General features: G+C 39.1%; 2 long non-coding RNA genes across 7 annotated transcripts in view; one reads left to right on the top strand and one right to left on the bottom strand.

Annotated features, from left to right (window-relative positions):
- The window catches only part of LOC117309746 (uncharacterized), a 181,405-nt gene that overhangs the window by 102,519 nt on the left and 58,838 nt on the right, over nt 1-20,048 (top strand). The window lies entirely within an intron of this gene.
- On the bottom strand, nt 1,343-18,701 carry LOC117309705 (uncharacterized). 5 transcript variants are annotated; one of them, XR_012329803.1, is made up of 6 exons: nt 18,568-18,694; nt 13,895-14,055; nt 10,116-10,252; nt 8,849-9,075; nt 8,258-8,377; nt 1,343-6,009 (listed from the first exon to the last, which is right to left on the bottom strand). It is a non-coding gene; the product is annotated as an uncharacterized lncRNA (long non-coding RNA). The 5 variants fall into 5 exon arrangements; XR_004524047.2 differs by lacking the exon at nt 10,116-10,252 and adding an exon at nt 17,283-17,497 and having other exon boundaries at nt 1,345-6,009; nt 18,568-18,691; XR_004524041.2 differs by lacking the exon at nt 10,116-10,252 and having other exon boundaries at nt 1,346-6,009; nt 18,568-18,693.

Raw genomic sequence — 20,048 nt, 5'->3', positions numbered from 1 at the left:
TTTCTAAAAGGAGAAGTTTTTCATTGTGATGATGACCAATTTATCATTTTTTTTATTTTATAGTAATCATTTTGTGTCCCAAGAAATCTGTGCCTACTCCAAAATTATAAAGATTTTATTCTATGTTTCTTTTTAAAAGTTTTATGGTTTCAGCTTTCACATTGAGGTCTGTGGTCTATTCTAGTTAGTTTTGTGAAGGCATGAGGTAAGGGCCCAATATTTTTTCTCATGTGAATTAGTAGTTGTTCCAGCTTAATTTGTTGAAAAGACCTATTCTTTTCTCCATTAAATTACCTTGGTAACTTTGTTAAAATCAATATAAGTATCAATTTATTTTGGTACTCTCTACTCTGATCCATTGAGCTATACTTTATCTTACACCAATACCATACTGTTTTGATTACTGTAACTTTATTATAAATCATAAAATTAGAAGTGTAAATCCTCCAAATATGTTCCTTTTCTCTTTAAAAATTGTTTAAGCTATTTGAGGTCCTTCCAGTTGATTCTACAAAAACAAAAAACAAAAAAACCCTGAAATTATATTGAATCTAAAGATTAATTTGGAGAAACTGTACCTTAATAATATAATCTCCCAATATCTAACCATGATACAGCTTGCCACTTCTTTAGGATTTCTTTAACTCCTCTTAGCAGTGTTTTATAGTTTTCAGTGTAGAGTTCTTATACTTCTTTCTTAATTTATCATTGAGAATTGTATGTTTTTGACTCTATTGTACATGGAATTATTGTATGCATTTAATTTTTTATTTGTTGATAGGATACAGAAAAACTGGCTTTTGTTTATTGACCATATATGCTGTGACCTTGCAAAATTCAGTTATTCGTTACAATTAGTTACAATAGCCCTTATGCAGATTTTCTACATACATGATCATGCTATATATATAAATAATGAGAGTTGTATTACTTTCTTTCCAGTCTGAAAGCTTTTTCTTTTTCTTGTCTTACTGTTCAAGGGCATCCAGTGCAATGTTAAATAGCAGTTGTGAGGGACAGCATTCTTATTTTTCTTAATATTAGAGTTTCATCTTTAAATATGGGTTGTCTCTTGATTTTTATAGATACTCCTTATGAGGTTGATGTAATTCATTTCTTTATCTAGTTTACCAAGAGATATTATCTTAAATGGATGTTAAATTTTGTCAAATGCCCCTATATCCGTTGAGATGGTTATGTTTCCTGTTCATTCTGTTAAATGTAAAGAATTACATTAATTTTTGTTTGTTTTTATTTATTCATTTATATTTTGCCTTTATTCTGATAAGGTGATAAAATACATTAATTATTGATGTATGATTTTTTTTTTTTTTTTGGTGGTACGCGGGCCTCTCACTGTTGTGGCCTCTCCCGTTGCGGAGCACAGGCTCCGGACTGCAGGCTCAGTGGCTATGGCTCACGAGCCCAGCTGCTCCATGGCATGTGGGATCTTCCCGGACCGGGGCACGAACCCACGTCCTCTGCATTGGCAGGTGGACCCTCAACCACTGCGCCACCAGGGAAGCCCTATTTTTTTAATGTTAATATTGCATTAATGGGATAAATTCCATCTGGTCTTGATACCATAAATTGTATTGCTAATATTTTATTAAGGATTTATGCAACTGTGTTCAGGAAGGATGTTGACCTCTAATTTTCTTTTCTTTTAATATATTTCTCTGGTTTTAATACTGGGATATATAGGGTTGAGAAATGTTTCCTTCTCCTCTACTCTCTGAAAGGGTTGCAGAAAGATTTGTATAATTTATTACTTAAATGTTTGATAAATTCACCAGTGATTCCAACCTGGACCAGAAGTTATTTTTGAGAGGGTTTATATTATGAATTCAATTTTTTCTCTTAGGTATGAAGCTAGTCAGAATTTTTAATCTTCCAGTTTGGGTAATTTGTATCTTTCAAGAAATCCATTTATTTTATCTAAGTTGTCAAATTTATTGGCATAAATTTGGTCATAAAATCTCTTATCTTTACATGTCCATAGTATCTGTAGTGATGTCCTATCTTTTATTCCTGATATGGGAAGCAACATATATTAGAACACTTGATATTGTTCCAGAGCCTACCAACACTCTATTAGTTATATTTTCCAGTTTTTTCCCCACCCCACTTCAGTTTGGATAATTTCTATCATAAAGTCTTTAAGTTAACTGATCTTTTCTTTTGAAATGTCTAATTTCCTAGTAATCCCATCCAGAATATTTTTTACTTCAGATTATTTTTTTTTCAGCTCTAAAAGTTTCATTTGGTTATTTTAAATCTTTCATTTTCCTCCTAATTATGTTAAATTTCTTTTAAATCCTTGAAATATATAAACATTCTTTCATTATACTTGGGTCTGTTTCTAGTGACTGATTTTTCTCACATGTCTAGCAGTTTTGGATTAGATGGCTGACATTATGAATGTTATATTGTTGAAGATCTGTATGTTATTCGCTATTAAAGATCTAGATAGGTTTTGTTTGTTTGGTAGGCATGTAACTTATTGTGGGTCACCCAAATTTTTTGAGGCTTATTTTTAAGCTCTATTAGGAAGGTTCTATAGTAGTCTGTAAAGATAGTTTAGCCCTATTAGGTTTACCTTTTTAAAACCTCTATTTAGTATTTGGCCACAGACTCAAGAGTTTCCTCCATGTGATTTTGGAATTTCCTTTTTATGTACTGCTTTCCTTTCTGGTGCTCTGCCTTAAATGCCAGCCATGTTGGCCTCCCAACACACTCATTACTCTGCTATATGCAACGTGCTCTGCTTAGATCATGCTTCCTTGCATTGCACTGGAAAGTGCCTCCAGCCAGAAAGCCAGGGTAATATTAGGGCTTGTTTTTCCTCCCATCTTAGTAATCACACACTTGGGCTGCTTGTTGTTCAATGCCTGTAAACAATTGTTTCATATTGTTGACCTGAAACAATTAGACTGTCAGATATTTTTCCAGCAAAGATGGCTTTATTCGAGATCAGCAGAGAATTGCAATTTGGGATCTGCAAATATGGTGAGCCACTTGCAAGCCCCCACATGACAAGGTTAAGGAGATTGATTTTGTAGAGAGAAAAAGGAAGTCGGGAGGGCTATAGTAAACAAGTAGTCCATGGATTTTCATTGGCTGAGTTTTTGCAAGTAAGGAGTCTTTCTTCTTCCTGTTAGGCTCTGCTCTTGTCACAGAGTGTGAGAGCTTCCCCTTCTGGTCTCCCAACTATTTAATTGAGGTTTCTGTTTATTAATTTTTTAGAATATTTAGTCCAGTTTTCCAATCATTTCCTATCAGGCAAATCTGGTAACAGTTGCTCCATCATGACTAGAGGTGAAAGTTAAAATTATCTTTTAGAAATACATACTTTTAATGACACTATTATGAGGGAAATAAAATAATTTATAAATCTGTATGTTCATTTGCATAAGTTTATTAATATGTACTCATAGAAAGGAGACAAGAAGCATGTATATAAAAAATAATGATTGTGGGGATTGGTAGTGAAATTTTTGTTGTCTTTAGTTTTATTTTGCAACTTTTCAATAGCCAATATGCCTTTATTTTTCAATTAGAAAGATTTTTTTTTTTACGGAAATGTAGTTGATTTACAGTTTTTTAGGTATACAGCAAAGTGATTCAGTTATATATAATTTTTCAGATTCTTTTCCATTATAGGTTATTACAAGATGTGGAATATAGTTCCCTGTGGTATACAGTAGGTCCTTGTTGTTTATCTGTTTTATACATGGTAGTTTGTATCTGTTAATCCCAAATTCCTAGTTTATTCCTCCCCCCCTTTCCATTTTGGTAGCCTTAAGTTTGTTTTCTATGTCTGTGAGTCTATTTCTGTTTTGTAAATAAGTTCATTTGTCTCATTATTTTAGATTCCACATATAAGTGATACCCTATGATATTTGTCTTTCTCTAACTTACTTCACTTAGTATGACAATCTCTAGAAAAATGTTATTTTAAAAGTTCTGTTTGATATAGAATATGGTATGGTCTTTCTGTATCATCCACTTTTTAGTAAGCATTATTGACATGACGTTAAATAAATAAATAGATGCTTATGAATTTCAATTATTAAATTTAGGGAGTTTTTCTCTACACGCCACATTTGAAAAGTTGGGTCATTGTTAATTTAAGACTTAATAATGGTCATGGACTTCAGAGTTGACAGGAACTTCAAAAGCTCGTCTGGTTCAATCTCTGTAAGTAACTGATGTTTTATGAAGTAAAGTGATTTCGTGGAGGTTTGATAGTTAGTTAATAGCAGAATCAGGGCTAATTTCCATTGTAGAGTTTTTTGATACTACTCCAAGCTGCGTACTTCTTTGAAGAGGTCTGGAGGTAACTTATAGGTTAATAGGCCATTACTAAATTAAAGATTTAGGGGTTCATTAGAATTAAGTAAGGAAGCAAGACTAGATGCTACTAGCTATCTACGATTGTAAAACTGGGCAGAAAATTAAGATTTCTGTTGTTGAGACAAAATTGAAAACACTTCCAGCTAGAATAAGCATGCATTTTTATATTTACAGAGGCACACTTTGGGGGAGTATTTATCATAAATAGGGTTTTACTGTGTGAAAATGCACTCATATATATATTTATAACACATTAAATGACTCATTTGTAATTAACAGTATCAGTTTCACACATTTATGTGCAAATGTCATGGAAAGAGTACTTCTAAGTAAGTTAAACATCTGCAATATCGTTTGTATTAATAATTTGCTGAGGAAACCTTATCTTCAAATAGCATAAAATAGTAAGCTCTCGTTCAGCTCAGATCAAAATATGACAAATTCTATATCAATTTATTCAGAATAAATGAGATTTTTTTTAAGGGTAGTAGTGATTCATATTCTGGTGTACCCTTAATTCTCTGTGTAAGTCCCTCTTGTAGCTTCCACACTAAACTCAGCCAAATCAGGCAAAAGTGGGCAAAGGTAGCCCGTTTGGGTCAATCACATTTTCACTCCACCAGCATTTCCACTTCATCAAGAATGCCACAGAATTCTTTTTCTTTTAAATTTATTTATTTATTTTTGGCTGCATTGGGTCTTTGTTGCTGCATGCAGGCTTTCTCTAGTTGCAACGAGCGGGGGCTACTCTTCGTTGCGGTGCGCGGGCTTCTCTTTGCAGTAGCTTCTCTTGTTGCAGAGCACAGGCTCTCGGCACGCGGGCTTCAGTAGTTGCAGCACGTGGGCTCAGTAGTTGTGGCTCACAGGTTCTAGAGCGCAGGCTCAGTATTTGTGGCACACAGGCTTAGTTGCTCCGTGGCATGTGGGATCTTCCCAGACCAGGGCTCAAACCCGTGTCCTCTGCATTGGCAGGTGGATTCTTAACCACTGCACCACCAAGGAAGTCCCAGAATTCTTGATGAAAGGAGGTAATAATTAGAATTGATTATTCATCTCATCTCAAGATGCAATCAGGATTAACCCTATTATTCTCTTCATCCAAAATTATTTTAATCTTCACAAGAAGCCCAAGATTCAGTCTTATCCTCAGACCCCTCCATTGTGCCTATGAGACACATTACTTTTCACGGGTAAAATCCCTATATGCTCATCACGATGGGTCTGTGAAAGTATCTTTACCTTCTTCTACTAGAGCGTGGATACTCCCTGAGGATACTGATTCCACAGAAAATGATTCCTTTCCTTTCACACTCACATACAGTTGAGTTGGGGGAAGGGAGTTAGTGTTCTTATTCTTAGTCGCTGCTTCTGGAAGGTTGCTTCTTCCTTTTTCCGCAAAATGCCCAGAGACTTTGAGTTTTCGTCACCTACTCCAGCCAGATTGTGCAGGGGCACAGGAGTGCCTGCACAGTAACTTCCAATCTGACGGGAACACCGGACCTCTTCTTGCTAAGCCAGAAGCCCTGGCTCAGGGATGCATCCTGTTGAGTGAGGTTCCTGTTTCTAAGGGGTTCAAAGGAACCATTCACTTCCAAGTTGACCTTCTGCATGGCAGTGTCTGTCCAGAGGGGGTGCTGGGGTGTTTGTTTTTTTCTAAAAAAAGAAAAAGAAAAACAAAAGCATCGTATGCTGCTGGTTCTGGCTTGTCATGCAGAGATGTCTGGGTCCCTCCCCCACTCTCCTCAAATCTTTTACGATCTGATTTATGGCTGCTCTCTCCAAAACTACCACTATCATAACCTTGGTGACTCTTCACCTCAGACTTTTCCTTCCGTGCTTATTATCCAACATCTGCACTGGTTCCACAATCTCCAGGCATTCCCCTCTCTGACTTCTACTGCCTGCGCTTCAAGCACATTCACTCCAGTATCTAAACTCCAAACACGTTTGACTCTGCTGGGATTTCCAGGCCATTGACCATTCTTTACCTTATATCCTCTCTTCCTTCCTTACTCAGTTTAGATTCCGTGATCCATCAAAGAAATCACTCCTTAAAGCACATCTCTGATTATCTTACCCCTGTCTCTCTTTGTCCTACTTTCTGGTTGAAACGCCAACCCTGGCTAAAATTCAACTCTCTGTTTGTTCTTCACCTTCAGCCGAACAACTGAATATAACTGAAGAAAAACAAACTATGAGACTGATTAGTCTCACTTTCATATGATGACCACAAACCCTATAGAGGCCTTAGGGTTAATCGTGATCCTACTGCATTTTCTTAGTCCAGAGATTGGCCCTCTTCTAGGTGACTCTTTCCCTTTATCTCCAACCCAGCAACACCTCATCATATCTTCACATGTTCCACTTCTTATTTCAGGAGAAAACAGAAGCAATCTGATAAATTCATACACGTTCCCACCAATAAATATGTAATAAATATGTACACAGTTTACTCTTTACCTGCCTTTTCCCCCACACTTAACATTTAATGAACATCCAAATGCTATGCTGGGCATCAGTGATACAAAAGTAAAAAAAACAGTAAAAATTTATAAACAGTCTATAGTAGAGAAAAAGAGAAAACTGACATCTATTGAAATAAATGCAACTTGTGATTCATTCTAACAGTGAGACAAGGCACTTGGAAAGCCTAAGGAAAGAGATAACTAACTTAGCCTGAGGAAGGAAGGATCCTAAGAGGAACAAACATTTGGCAAAGGGCAGTTGATGAAGATGGTTATAGAATATAAAATCAGAGAAAACGGGATATAAAAAGGCATTCTACGTGCTTGTAAGGTTGATAGGGTCTCATGATATTTACCATAATTGAGTCCAACTTTTCCACTTGTGTACTAGATCTTATCCCTTCACCTACTAAAGGGCTTCACAGATACAATTACCTCCATTTATCCTATATCATCCATTTTCCCCGATACACTGGATAATTCTCACAAGAACACAAAAATGTGATACATCTCATTTTAAACCTTTTAATATTACCGTGAGGCTGGGTGAAGGGAACACGGGATCTCTGTAATACTTTTGCAGCATCTTAGGCATCAACTGTCATTTCAAGATTAAAACTTAAAAATATAATAATCTTTCGCTTGACCCAAATCTATGTCTAGCGGCACCTTATTTATATCTACTCCTTTTATAGTAAATCTCTTATAAAGAACTGTGCATACTTACTGTTTCCACTGCTCCTTCAATTCTCCTGAACACACTCCAATGACTTTAGTCCCCACTACTCTGTTGAAACTGACTGTTAGTGTCTTCAATGGCCACGTTATTGCCAAAGTCAATCCATAATTCTCAGTCCTTATCCTATCCTGCCTTTCAGCCTCGTGTGACACAGCTGACCGCCATCTACAAACTCTGACATACTCTGGCTACCTGGACTTCAGAGATAGAGGAGCAACACTTTTTCTTTTTCTCCATCCTCTTCTCTTCGACTTATTTTGACTAAACTTTGAAGTGCCCAGGCCTCAATCCTCGGATCCCTTTCTCTCTCTCCCTTTCTCTCTCTCTCCCTTTCTCTCTCTCTCTCCCTTTCTCTCTCTCTCTCCCTTTCTCTCTCTCTCTCCCTTTCTCTCTTTCTCTCCCTTTCCCTCCCTCTCTCCCTCCCCCTCCCTCCCTCTCTGCCCACTCCCTCCCTCTCTCTCTCTCTCTCTCTCTCTCTCTCTCTCTCTCTCTCTCTCTCTCTCTCTCTCATCTCACCCATTTTCTTGACTTCCAGATTCACATCCCCAGTGTCACATTCTCCCCTACACTGCTGACTCTCATTTTTACCACCTACTCCACACTTCCACCTGTATGTCAAATAGACACCTCACAGTAAACATGTTGATGGGGCTCAGGACATGCTACCCCAAATAGGGCATCTTGACATATTAAATACCTTAAACCGCAGGAATTTTCTAAAAGGCAGAAGCAGGAAGGGCACTCTGACCTGTTCCCCCCTCTCCTCTTCTCTGAAACAGGTCATGAAACTCCTACGTGAAAGATACCGTCCCTGTATCTGGAAGAGGGAACACATTCTTATCATCAGAGACAGGGAATCGCGGGCTGAAAAATCTTGCTTTCACAAGATTAGCAAACCTTGTTAAACTAACCTTCATCTTCCTAGCTACCACTTCACCACTTACTACCCCTCAACCAAATCCTTAGTCTTGTCAATTCTTCACAAATGGATTGTTTGTTTGGAAGGGATAAAAACTTCCTGCTGTGGTCACTTCTTCAGGTCTTCATTGTCTTGTGAAAACTCCCATATACATAAAGATTTAATACAATGTACATGCTTTTCTCCTGTGAATCTGTCTTTGTCAGTTTAATTTTCCGACCCAACCCAGACGCTTAGAGGGTCAAGGAAAGCTTTTCCTCCCCAACAATGTCTAGAGCAGAGCTCTTGATTCATCTGCTCCCTTCCTTACACCCCCAAACCAGCTCTTCCCTCACTGTTCTCTACACAGGATGGAGCAGGGCCACTTACCAAGTTTGTCAAGCCCCAAATCCCAAAGGAGTCTTTAATTCAGATGTGCATCTCACCATCCATTCCATTCCATTAGGAAATCCTTTGTTCTCTGTCTTCTAGATGAATCCAGAATCAGCCCACTTCTCACAGCCTGGGTCTAAGCCCTCAGCAGCTCTCTCCTGCACTGTCGCAGTAGCCTCCTGGCCAGTGGTCCCGCGGTCACCGCTGCTCCCATACAGGCTTTTCTACACAGTGTTCAGAGTGATACTTTAAACACTAAAGTCATGTGAATCATGATTTAATATCATATCAATCTTACGTTCCAAAACCTTCTAATGAAATTCCATGACACTTAGAATAAAATCCAAAACCTTTGTCATAGACTAAAAATACCTGCATAAAAGACTTTTCAGACCTAGTTAGCTGCCATCCCCCTTCTTTGCCTACACTGCCTCAGTACTGTTGCTTAAACACAGTGGGAACCATTTTGCCTCAGAACCGTTGCATTTATTGTTTCCTCTGCATGGAGTGGTCCCTCCTCTCCTCCAGCCCTAATATCTGCATCATCTGTTTCACACATCCTTTTAGATCTTTGCCCAAATATAACCTTATTTGAGGTGGTCAGACCTTTTGGAACTGCTCTCTGTAAAAGACGATATCCTCCCAATCTAGGGTCCCTCTCTTTCTCTACTTTGCTTTATTTCCTTCAGATCACTGATCACAACCTAATATTTTCTCTATTTATTTTTTTTATTGTCTTCATCCTCTATTAGAAAGTAAGCTGAATGGGGAATTTTTCTCTTCTGTTCACTGTACTACAGCTAATGCCTAGGCAGTGCTTAGCGTATAGTAGGTGCTCAAGAAGTATTTTTGGATGACTGATTCACTAATTGAATGAATGAATGAACTTTAAGGCCCAGCTCTACCAGGACACAGTTTACGCTTTACCTGCCTTTTCCGCCACACTTAACATTTAATGAACATCCAAATGCTATGCTGGGCATCAGTGATACAAAAAATTTATAAACAGTCTATAGTAGAGAAAATTGACATCTATTGAAATAAATGCAACTTGTGATTCATTCTCACAGTGAGACAAGGTACTTGGAAAGCCTAAGGAAAGAGATAACTAACTTAGCCTGAGGAAGGAAGGATCCTAAGAGGAACAAACATTTGGCAAAGGGCAGTTGATGAAGATGGTTATAGGATATAAAATCAGAGAAAACAGGATATAAAAAGGCATTCTACGTGCTTGTAAGGGTTGATAGGGTCTCATGATATTTACCATAGTTGGAAAAATAAAGTAAAATCAGTGCTGGAATCTAAGCAGCCAAATATAATTTGGTCTTTGGCCGATTTCTATCCTTTTATTCCTTCTTCATCTTTCTGCTTGTTATTTGCAGAGACTCGTTTTCAAGAGACCTAATTTGGGAAAATTGATTTTCAGAGTCAGAAAATTTCAAGGTCATTTGGAATAAAGACCTAAGAGACATATATATTTAGGATTCCCTTTACCTATAGGTATCTAAATACTGACTTTTTTTAGATGTCTGTGCTTCCTTAGGGTACCTCACTCTATGCTTTGCATTTTTTTATTTTTAATTGAAGTGTAGTTGATTTACAACATTATATTAGTTTCAGCTATACAGCATAGTGATTCAATATTTTTATAGATTATACTCCATTTAAAGTTATTACAAAATAATGACTGTATTTCCCTGTGCTGTACAATATAGTCTTGTTGTTTATTTTGTACACAGTAGCTTGTATCTCTTAATTTCTTACCCCTATTTGCCCATCCCCTCTTCCCTCTCCTCCCTGGTATCAACTAATTTGTTTTCTTTATGTATCATTTTGTTATATACATTTGTTTGTTTTATTTTTTAGTTTCCATATGTAAGTGATGAAACAATATTTGTCTTCCTCTGACTTATTTCACTAAGCATAATACTCTCTGGGTCCATCAACGTTGTTGCAAAGGTCAAAATTTCTTCTGCCGTATAACAAAGTGAATCAGCTTTACATAAACATATTTCCCCATATCCGCTCCCTCTTGCATCTCCCTCCCACCCCCCCATCCCACCCCTCTAGGTGGTCACAAAGCACCAGCTGATCTCCCCATGCAATACAGCTGCTTCCCACTAGCTATGACTAATATTCCATTGTGTGTGCACGTGTGTGTGTGTGTGTGTGTGTGTGCACCACATCTCCCTTATCCATTCATCTGTTAATGGACACTTGGGTTGCTTCCATATTTTGGCTATTGTAAACAATGCTGCTATGAACATTGGGGTGCATGTATGTTTTTGAATTAGTGTTTTTGTTTTTGGATATATACCCAGGAGTGGGATTGCTGGATCATATATATGCTAAAAATAAGGTGTTCTATAAAATATAAAGCTCTCTTAAAATTTTAATACTTAGCATGACACATAGTTAAAACAGTAATATTTAGTGAAGTGTGACAATATTCGGAAATATGAACCAAGGTTTTATACCTGTGTTTCCTTTTACTACTTAACCTTTCTCCAATTTGAGTACTCAGGCCATTAAGCTCTCAATGCCTTAGGGAAGAGATTTAATATAATACAAGTGGAGGGAAAAAGAGCCATCTCTACCTTTTTATTGCCGAAAGCAAAAGCCTCCAGGGGAGGTGTGGCCCAAACAACAGATTCAAAACACCTCTGAAAAACTCAGAGGAGGGTTCCCTGTCTAGAGACAAATTTTGCTTCTCCCAGATTGGTGTGGGAAGCTCGTTAGAAGGAAGCCAGGAGAGAGTAAACTGCTGGATTTGTGAGAAACTGCTCTCTCCATTTGGTGCGAGTCCAACACCCATTGCAGAAATGCAGAATCCTAGGTAGTTTTGCAGAGCCAACAGGAGCAGAAACTATGCCCCTACAGCCTGCTACAAAAGACAGAGCAAGGGCAGTCATACACATGCTCAAGGGTGACCTACAAGTTAATAGGGTGTTAATTCCACAGAATTCCCATGGCTAGTGTTATCTAGGAGCAAGAAAATGATGCTTATGCACTAAGGAGAGGCACCAAAATGGCAAGGGCAAAAGCCCACCAGGCCTTGAGGTTAGGAATGAGGGACAATGCAAGTCAGCCTTACAGCCTTAAAAGGGACAATACGAGTCCTGGATGAAGGACCAGAGGGCATGAGGATGTGACAGTGGATACATAATACAGTGGATAAGCAATTTTAAAACCAGTGAACAGATCAGACCTCCCCCACCCTCAACCTTTGATCTCCTCTTAAAGAACTAGAACCAAAATGAAAACTGAGGACAACTGAGGTTAAAAATAGAAAGTGAATTCAGTGACAGAGAAGGAAAGGAAGTTCTACTTCGTATGCCTTTGAGTTGTGGGCTAAGAATTGGACTTGCCACATTTGTTTTCACACACACATACTGCCATAAGCAAATGTCTAAACGTTTACAAGTCGTGTCTGTTTGTTACAAATCCAAACATACAATCGTCTCTTACTTTGGGAATTGAGCACAAAGGATAGTAGGGATTTCCTCAACTTGGCTCATTCATTATCTTTTTAAATCTACATGTTCTTAGTGATATTTGAGAAACAGTCAATGTTTTTTGACAGAGAAACTCACAAGAGTGGATACAGGAATGCAAAGGGCCTCCGAATGTTTTCCTCTTAAATGAGTTTTAGGCATTTAATTTATGTAAAAATGGTATGAGATCAACTGAGAAGACAGGTCTAAGTTGCCATCATGAAAACAAAGTTTTTAAGTTCCCAGAGCTAAGATCCTACTTAAAATACAGACCATCGAAGATTGAAAGCATTTGTCAGGCTTTAGGAGAAACATATTTGAGTGTTAGAAGAGCTTTAGCATATTATTATTACTAACAATGCAGCATTTGAATGCTGATCTCAGAGAAGCCATCCACTTGGCAAACAAATCAGCAACTCCCGTCTCCAGAGCAGCTGAGATGAGTGTCAATTCCCTGACGAGGCAGATTAATTTCCCGTGAACACGTCATTAAAGCCAGCTCTGTATGCAACATGCAATGTCTCGGCAATCAAAGATCTGTGGCGTCCCGAATATGCAAGGGCAGCAGCTAAGATACAATTTACTCCTTACTGAAGGAAAAGTGATCACCCAGGCACAAAATCCTGTGGAAAAGAAAACATGCAGGATGGGGCCACCTGAGGTTTTGAGTCACTTGCTTTTATCGTATTTCTCGGGACTCGGCTGCTGTGTTTTGTATTTCCCTTGAGATTAGCTGTGACGGACCACTGGGGAGATTTGAAAGGTGTCCTCTAAGTATTTATGCAGAAAAGTATGGAAATGTCAAAAAAGTCAAATGGGTTTTATATGCTTCTTGCATGTTCTCATATAGTGCCTTAATTTAAAATAGCATCTACTGCACAGTATGCAATGTATTAACCAGCTGGAATCTATGGTCCTTGAGATTGAGAGAAAAGAGGCAACCACATGAAAATCGAGAATAATAGAAGCCTAGTGTGTTGCCCATCCAACAGAGAGCTAGCTGCCTGGGGATACTTTATCAGAGGAGTCCACGGAGCTCCATGACCACAGAGGAAGTCCCCGAAGAAAAGCCACACTGTGGCTTTCACTACATTTTGTGTCTTTCATGCAGAAGATCAAATTTGTTGCTGTGATTCAATGCACTCATTGCTCTGTCATTAGAAAAAGGGTTTCGGAGTAGCTCTTATACTTGAACTCTCTAATTCACTGTTATGTGATAATCTATAACTAAGTTATTGGGAAAAGGAGGGGCTCTAATTTATTGAATACCTGGTATAAGTCAGATCCCTTGCTAAATATTTGCACGTGTTAATTCCTTACGCATCTGAAGTAGATATTACCTCCTGCTTACAGATAAGGAAAATGGGGTTAAGAATGTTGCTGGTCACAGAACCAAACAAATAACAATGCTGAGTCTCAAAGGCAGGTCTTTTGGACTCCAAAGTCCTTGTTTGTGCTACTGTGCTGCGTTCTCCCTTTTCTTAAAGACAGGGTAGTAGTAAATATAACCTTAACAGTAGAGACACCGAGTTGAGGGGAATATGTATACCTTGGGGTGCAGCGTTAGATGAGCTCCGTGGGAAATCAGACACATGCTCATCTCCCAGGAGCCCCACTGCCAGCATCTCCTGCCTGGTGGGTTGATATCTCTTGTCCAGATTGTTCAGAGGAGCTAATGTTATCCCTTGAGGGGGCCTCACAAGTTACCAGCTGAAAAAGGAACAGAAAACAAATCCACTGAACATTTAAACACAAAACTAACAGAGGAATAGGCATCAGCGGCTCTCTGTAAAAGGAAATTACACCAAACTAACCTCTGTCAGTTCGTGGAGTAGGTAAATAAAATGCAGATAAGGGAGAACAAGGGGTCCTAGTTGGAAATGGATTTGAGGCTTTCAAAAATCTGTCTCCAGTGAGAACCGTTGGGCAATAGAATTACCATAAGTCCTGCAGCCTATTTTGCCATGCCTAGGGAGCCTTAGCAAAGATGGAAGCCAGTGGAGAAAAGAAGGAGATACTTTATATCATGGAGAAATGTGAGTGGTATGGTATCCCAAGGATTAATGCTTGGAAAAACTTCAGTTTTAACATTGTATGCATAATTGTAAGGAATAAAAACTCCACATCGCACACAACAACAGATTCTAATTTGAAATACTAAGATAACAAGCTGGTAAATTTCTCCAAATCATGTGAATGGGCTGGAAGATGAGAGATGAATTCGAAGTAGTCAAGAATTAACTAGCATATATTCAGTCATTCACGTTTTAGGTTTGAGGCCAGACACGAGAAATAAACAAAAGGTTCCAGCAACAAATTAATTCATGACCCTTGGTTTGTAAGTGCAACATTGTGATCTGTGGTGCCAGATAATTTGAATAAAGTGGATAAAAGTTTCTTTCTCTAAAGGGTATAAAGTATAGATACAAACAAAGAACTATAATACAACATGGTAAGTATAAGGACAGATACACACAAAGAATGCTTAGCATAGGGCTTCTCTGCCGTAGTATTACTGGCATTTTAAGTTGGATAATTTTCAGTTGCTGGGGCGTGTCCTGTGCATTGTAGACGTTTAGCAGCATCCCTGGCCTCTGCACAACAGATGCCAGGGGCACTGCCTCCCTACCAAATTTTGACAGCCAAAAATGTCTCCAGACATCGCTAGACGTCACAAAGGAGGGATGTGAAATGGCTCTCCCTTGAGAACCTCTACCACTTAGCAGTTTGCACAAGGGGCATCTAACTCAGCCCCGAGATGATGGTGGGGGAGGGGGCAATCCAGGGGGAAAGAGAGGGGTCGGAGGCTGGAGGAAGGCTTTTGGTGGTGATGCCTAAGCAAAGGTGTTGAGAGCGAGTAGGTGGTGGCCAGCCAGAGGGAAGACATACCAGATCAGAAGCATTCCTGAAAGCGGAAGGTAAAGAAAACTCCGGTTCCTCAGTTTGGAAATTCAATGTGCTCTGCTTTGTTGGACATTTATTGAGTGCCCGCCATATGCCAGGTGCTCAGAAGACAAAAGTTCAAACGAGCTCCCAGCCCAGTTAAGCGATCCCCAGTCTCAGCATCTCCCCACACTTGTGTATTGTAATATCGTGATTGTTTGTGGGGTTTGTCTTACACAATTTGTTACTAATACTTCATTTTAAAAAATGTTTGGTAGTGGTTTACTATTACCAATAAGTTATCCCTGGAGTGAAATCATTCTCATTCCCTGGCTTTCTGACATTTGTTTTGAGTGATGGGTAAAGGGGTGGTGTTCAAGGAAGGCTATCTTACTGGGAAACATGGTTCATCCTAAATTTGCCTCATTTATGATACAGCTCAGAGATGATTGCCCGAGTGCTTATTATTAGTTTTGGTGGACAAAAGCCTGAGATCTATTTAAATTAGGGGAGAGAGACAACTAAAACAGAGTGTGATAAAACGGAAATAGACTTGCAGACATATTATAGAAAACAAACTTATGGTTACCAAAGGGGAAAGTTGCGGGGGGAGGGATAAATTAGGAGGTTGGGATTAACAGATACACACTACTATATACAAAATAGATAAACAACAAGGACCTACTGTATAGCACAGGGAACTGTATTCAATGTCTTGTAATAACCTATAATGCAAAAGCATTCTGAAAAAGAATATATATAACTGAATCACTTTGCTGTACACCTGAAACTAATGCAACATTATAAATCAACTATACTTCAATAAAAATAATAATTAGTTAAAATAGAGTATGGGCAGAAGATCTAAATACACATTTCTTCAAAGGAGGCATACAGATGGCCAACAGGCACATGAAAACATGCTCAGCGTCGCTAATTATTAGAGAAATGCAAATCAAAACTACAATGAGGTACAACCTCACACCGGTCAGAATGGCCATCATTAAGAAGTGTACAAACAATAAATGCCAGAGAGGGTGTGGAGAGAAGGGAACCCTCCTACACTCTTGGGCGGAATGTAAATTGGTACAACCACTATGGAGAACAGTATAGAGTTCCTTAAAAAGCTAAAAATAGAGTGATCCAGCAACCCCACTCCTGGGCATATATCCACAGAAAGCCATAATTCGAAAATATACATGCACCCCTATGTTCACTGAAGCACTGAAGTTCACTGAAGCACTATTTACAGTAGCCAAGACGTGGAAGCAACCTAAATGTCTATCAACAGAGGAATGGATAAACAAGATGTGGTACATATAGACAATGGAATATTACTCAGCCATTAAAAAGAATGAAATAATGTCATTTACGGCAACATGGATGGACCTAGAGATTATCATACTAAGTGAAATAAGCCAGACAGAGAAAGACAAATACCATATGATATCACTTATATGTGGAATCTAAAAATGACAGAAATCAACTTATTTACAAAACAGAAATAGGGCTTCCCTGGTGGCGCAGTGGTTGAGAGTCTGCCTGCCGATGAAGGGGACACGGGTTCGTGCCCCGGTCCGGGAAGATCCCACATGCCGCGGAGCGGCTGGGCCCGTGAGCCATGGCCGCTGAGCCTGCACATCTGGAGCCTGTGCTCCGCAATGGGAGAGGCCACAGCAGTGAGAGGCCCGCGTACCGCAGAAAAACAAAAAAAACAAATAGACTCACTGACAGAGAAAACAAACTTATGGTTACCAAGGAGGAAAGGGAGTAGGGATAAACTGGGAATTTGGGATTAACATATACACACTAGCATATATAAAATGGATAACCAACAAGGACCTACCATATAGCACAGGGAACTCTACTCAATATTTTGTAATAACCTATAAGGGAAAAGAATCTGAAAAAGAATATATATTATATATATATACACACTTGTATAACTCAATATCATTTTGCTGTACACCTGAAACTAACACAAAGGTATAAACCAACTATACTCTAACAGAAAAAAACTTATACCCCACTAAAAAAAAAAGTGTGAAACTCACCCACATATTTTTGACAGTTTTTATCTTGTTTTTATCTCTTCTTTTGGTTTCTTTGTATCATCTTTCCTAGTTTTCCTTCTTCCCCTTCAACCATTTTCTATCTTAACCTCTCTTGGCATTTTCTGTGGTTCTGGTCTGTTTTCAGCACACGATTTTCTGAGAGCCCACTGTGTGAGGCTACTATTTCAGGCAGTTTTGGTGTTGTTCAGGGATGCCTGCATTTATGTATCGACATTAGTGGCTCAATAACTTGGGGGTGAGATGGAGACTATGAAAAATGTGTCTATTTAGTTTTGGTGGTGTTGCTGCCCCCCTCACATTCCCTGGGGTGATCTTGCGGCCACACTCAAAACCATGGCAGGAGGGAAGAGCTGCTGATGAGGGGCATATGCCTTAAGCTTCCAGCATATTGGGCAAAACAACAACAACAAAAGAGGTTTAGAATCCTGTTTTGAAATATGCTTCTAGAACAATCATCCAAACCTGTGGCTTCAAATACCACCTACACCTTGCTGACTGACTCTCTGACTCATCCAGACCTTCCTCCCAAGCCCCAGAACCATCTCTACATGCTCTGGGATGTCCCCCAGGTACCACTACAAACTGAGCACATCTGGAAATTCATATAGTATTTATTCCCCAAATCTCCTGTCTCCTCCTGCAGTTTCTACATCAGCTAAAGTCACAACCCTCCGTCTAGTACCTCAGCCAGAGATCTGCTCATCTGACATTCCACCCTCCGTTGTTCCTACTCGTCACTCACCGAGAGCTGAATATTCTATCTTCTTGATATATTTTCTGTCATCCTATCCCCTCTTTCTCTTTCTCATTGACTTATTTTTAAAAACTCCAGACTGCCTTTGCTCTTTTGGTCTTCTACATGGTTCTCATAGAACAGTCAGATCAAGTCACATCCCAGCTTAAAACCTTAAAATTCCGTTATTTCCCTATAGCTGTAAAATAAATTGATCCTTGCCACCCAAATCCTCTTACATTTTGTCATTCCTATCATATATCTGTCTGTCTTCAACGCCAAGACCACAAACCTAGCCCAAATCACTGTCATATCTTGCCTGGGCAAATAAAGTCTCGCTTTTGTTTTCTCTGTGGTCGTGCTTCTCTCTTCCTAATCTGTCCTCCACATGGTGCCCAATGTGATCATTTAAAAATATCATCCCTCTGTAAAACCCTTAATAGCTTCTCTGTGAACTAAGGACAAAATACAGTCTTTAACTTGCCCACAAGTCACTGCATGATACAGCCCCTCCCAGCCACCCAATCTGACCTGCGTTCCCTCTCCAGCTCCTCGGGATACTCCAGCCACAATGCTTCCCTTCAGGTCTGCAAATGTGCCTCTGGTTCCTCCTTTCCCCAGGGTCTTCCCACACACTGTTTTCTCTGCCTAAAATACTCTTCCCTCCACGTTTTCCCCAGCTAAGTCTTACTCATCCTTTGGGTATCATCAGACCAAATAACTTGTGGTTTTTCAAAAATGCTGGGCTATTTATGTCACCATTCCTTGCTATTTTTTTTTTTCATTTGAAATAGTCTTTCTCCCACCCGACATCACATTACTCTGTCCTAAAGAACTTGGTTCATTAGGCGTTTTCTCATTTGGGAACACTTTCTGGAAACCTTAGGCTGATGGATATCCCTCCTCCGTCATCCTGGGGACTGGGACCTAACTCTACCTCGTTTCAATTAAAGTCTCCAGAGACATTTTTCTATATTGAATTCCTCCTTAGTCGTGAACATATTAACCAGCCACATTCATTCAGTAAATACTCCGGTAAGAACGCGGTGCCGACTTTCCTGGGAATTTAGTTTTAAAAGTTGGAACTTTGCTTTTATTGCTCAAATTTAGTGATTTTTTTTTCCAGCGACCCATAGCACAAAAATCATAAGGACCACTTGCTTAATTGAACTTATATTTCCATCTCTTTGGAGTAAAATTAGTTTGGATGAATCTGAGTTTTGCTAGACTCTTTTTTTTTTCTTTTTAAGATTTGAAGAGGGTTCTAGGAGAAGGGGAGAAATTAAGTTTGTTTTGCTTATGTTTATTATTGGTTTTGTTTCGATAACTTCATATTTTCGGGGCTCTCAGGCAAAAATCTTTGCTCTCCCTTGTATTTCACTGCCTCTGAGTCTACCAGGAGTCCCTGCTAATCAGTCTTCACAGGGATGCAGGGCTTGTTTCTCTTTCTGCACGTGACAGAGGCCCTGGAGCTTTCTGCAGGAACAACTCCTGGGGACAGCATTTCTCCCGGGGAAGGTGGGAGTGGTTTTCCTCAGGCAGCCCTACCACATGGTTGGCATTTTCAAACTGCTCCACCTAAACTGATTCAGTGACCCCCTTTACTATCTGCAGTATTCAGTAACCATTATTAGAATGGACTCCAACAAGAATCATACTGGTGAAACATATTCCGATTCATCCTTAGAAGTCATTACAGCTTTGAGCTCTGTCACCCTCTCTCTCTTTCTTTTCCTTCCTCTTTGGCATCTAATCAATGTATTAGACTTGTATCTACGTCCATTTTTCAACGTTTGCTTTTAGTTCTCTTTAAATATGTCTTCTGTCTCAGTACTTTTGTTTTCTTTCTCAGGTATATCAATTTCATATACATTGAATCACTTCTGTATATTTTTCACCTGCTGTTATTTTCGCTGCTTCTGTTAAACTTCTTGTTCATTTCCGTTTTACTTCCTTTAAAAATCCCTCATGTCTTCCTGGCTCGGGGCAGTGTCATTTCTCCTTTGTGCTGA

Source organism: Tursiops truncatus, chromosome 1 (genome assembly GCF_011762595.2).
Source record: "Tursiops truncatus isolate mTurTru1 chromosome 1, mTurTru1.mat.Y, whole genome shotgun sequence".
NCBI classification, from domain to species: domain Eukaryota; kingdom Metazoa; phylum Chordata; class Mammalia; order Artiodactyla; family Delphinidae; genus Tursiops; species Tursiops truncatus.
This window is presented reverse-complemented; position numbering and strand designations above follow the sequence as displayed.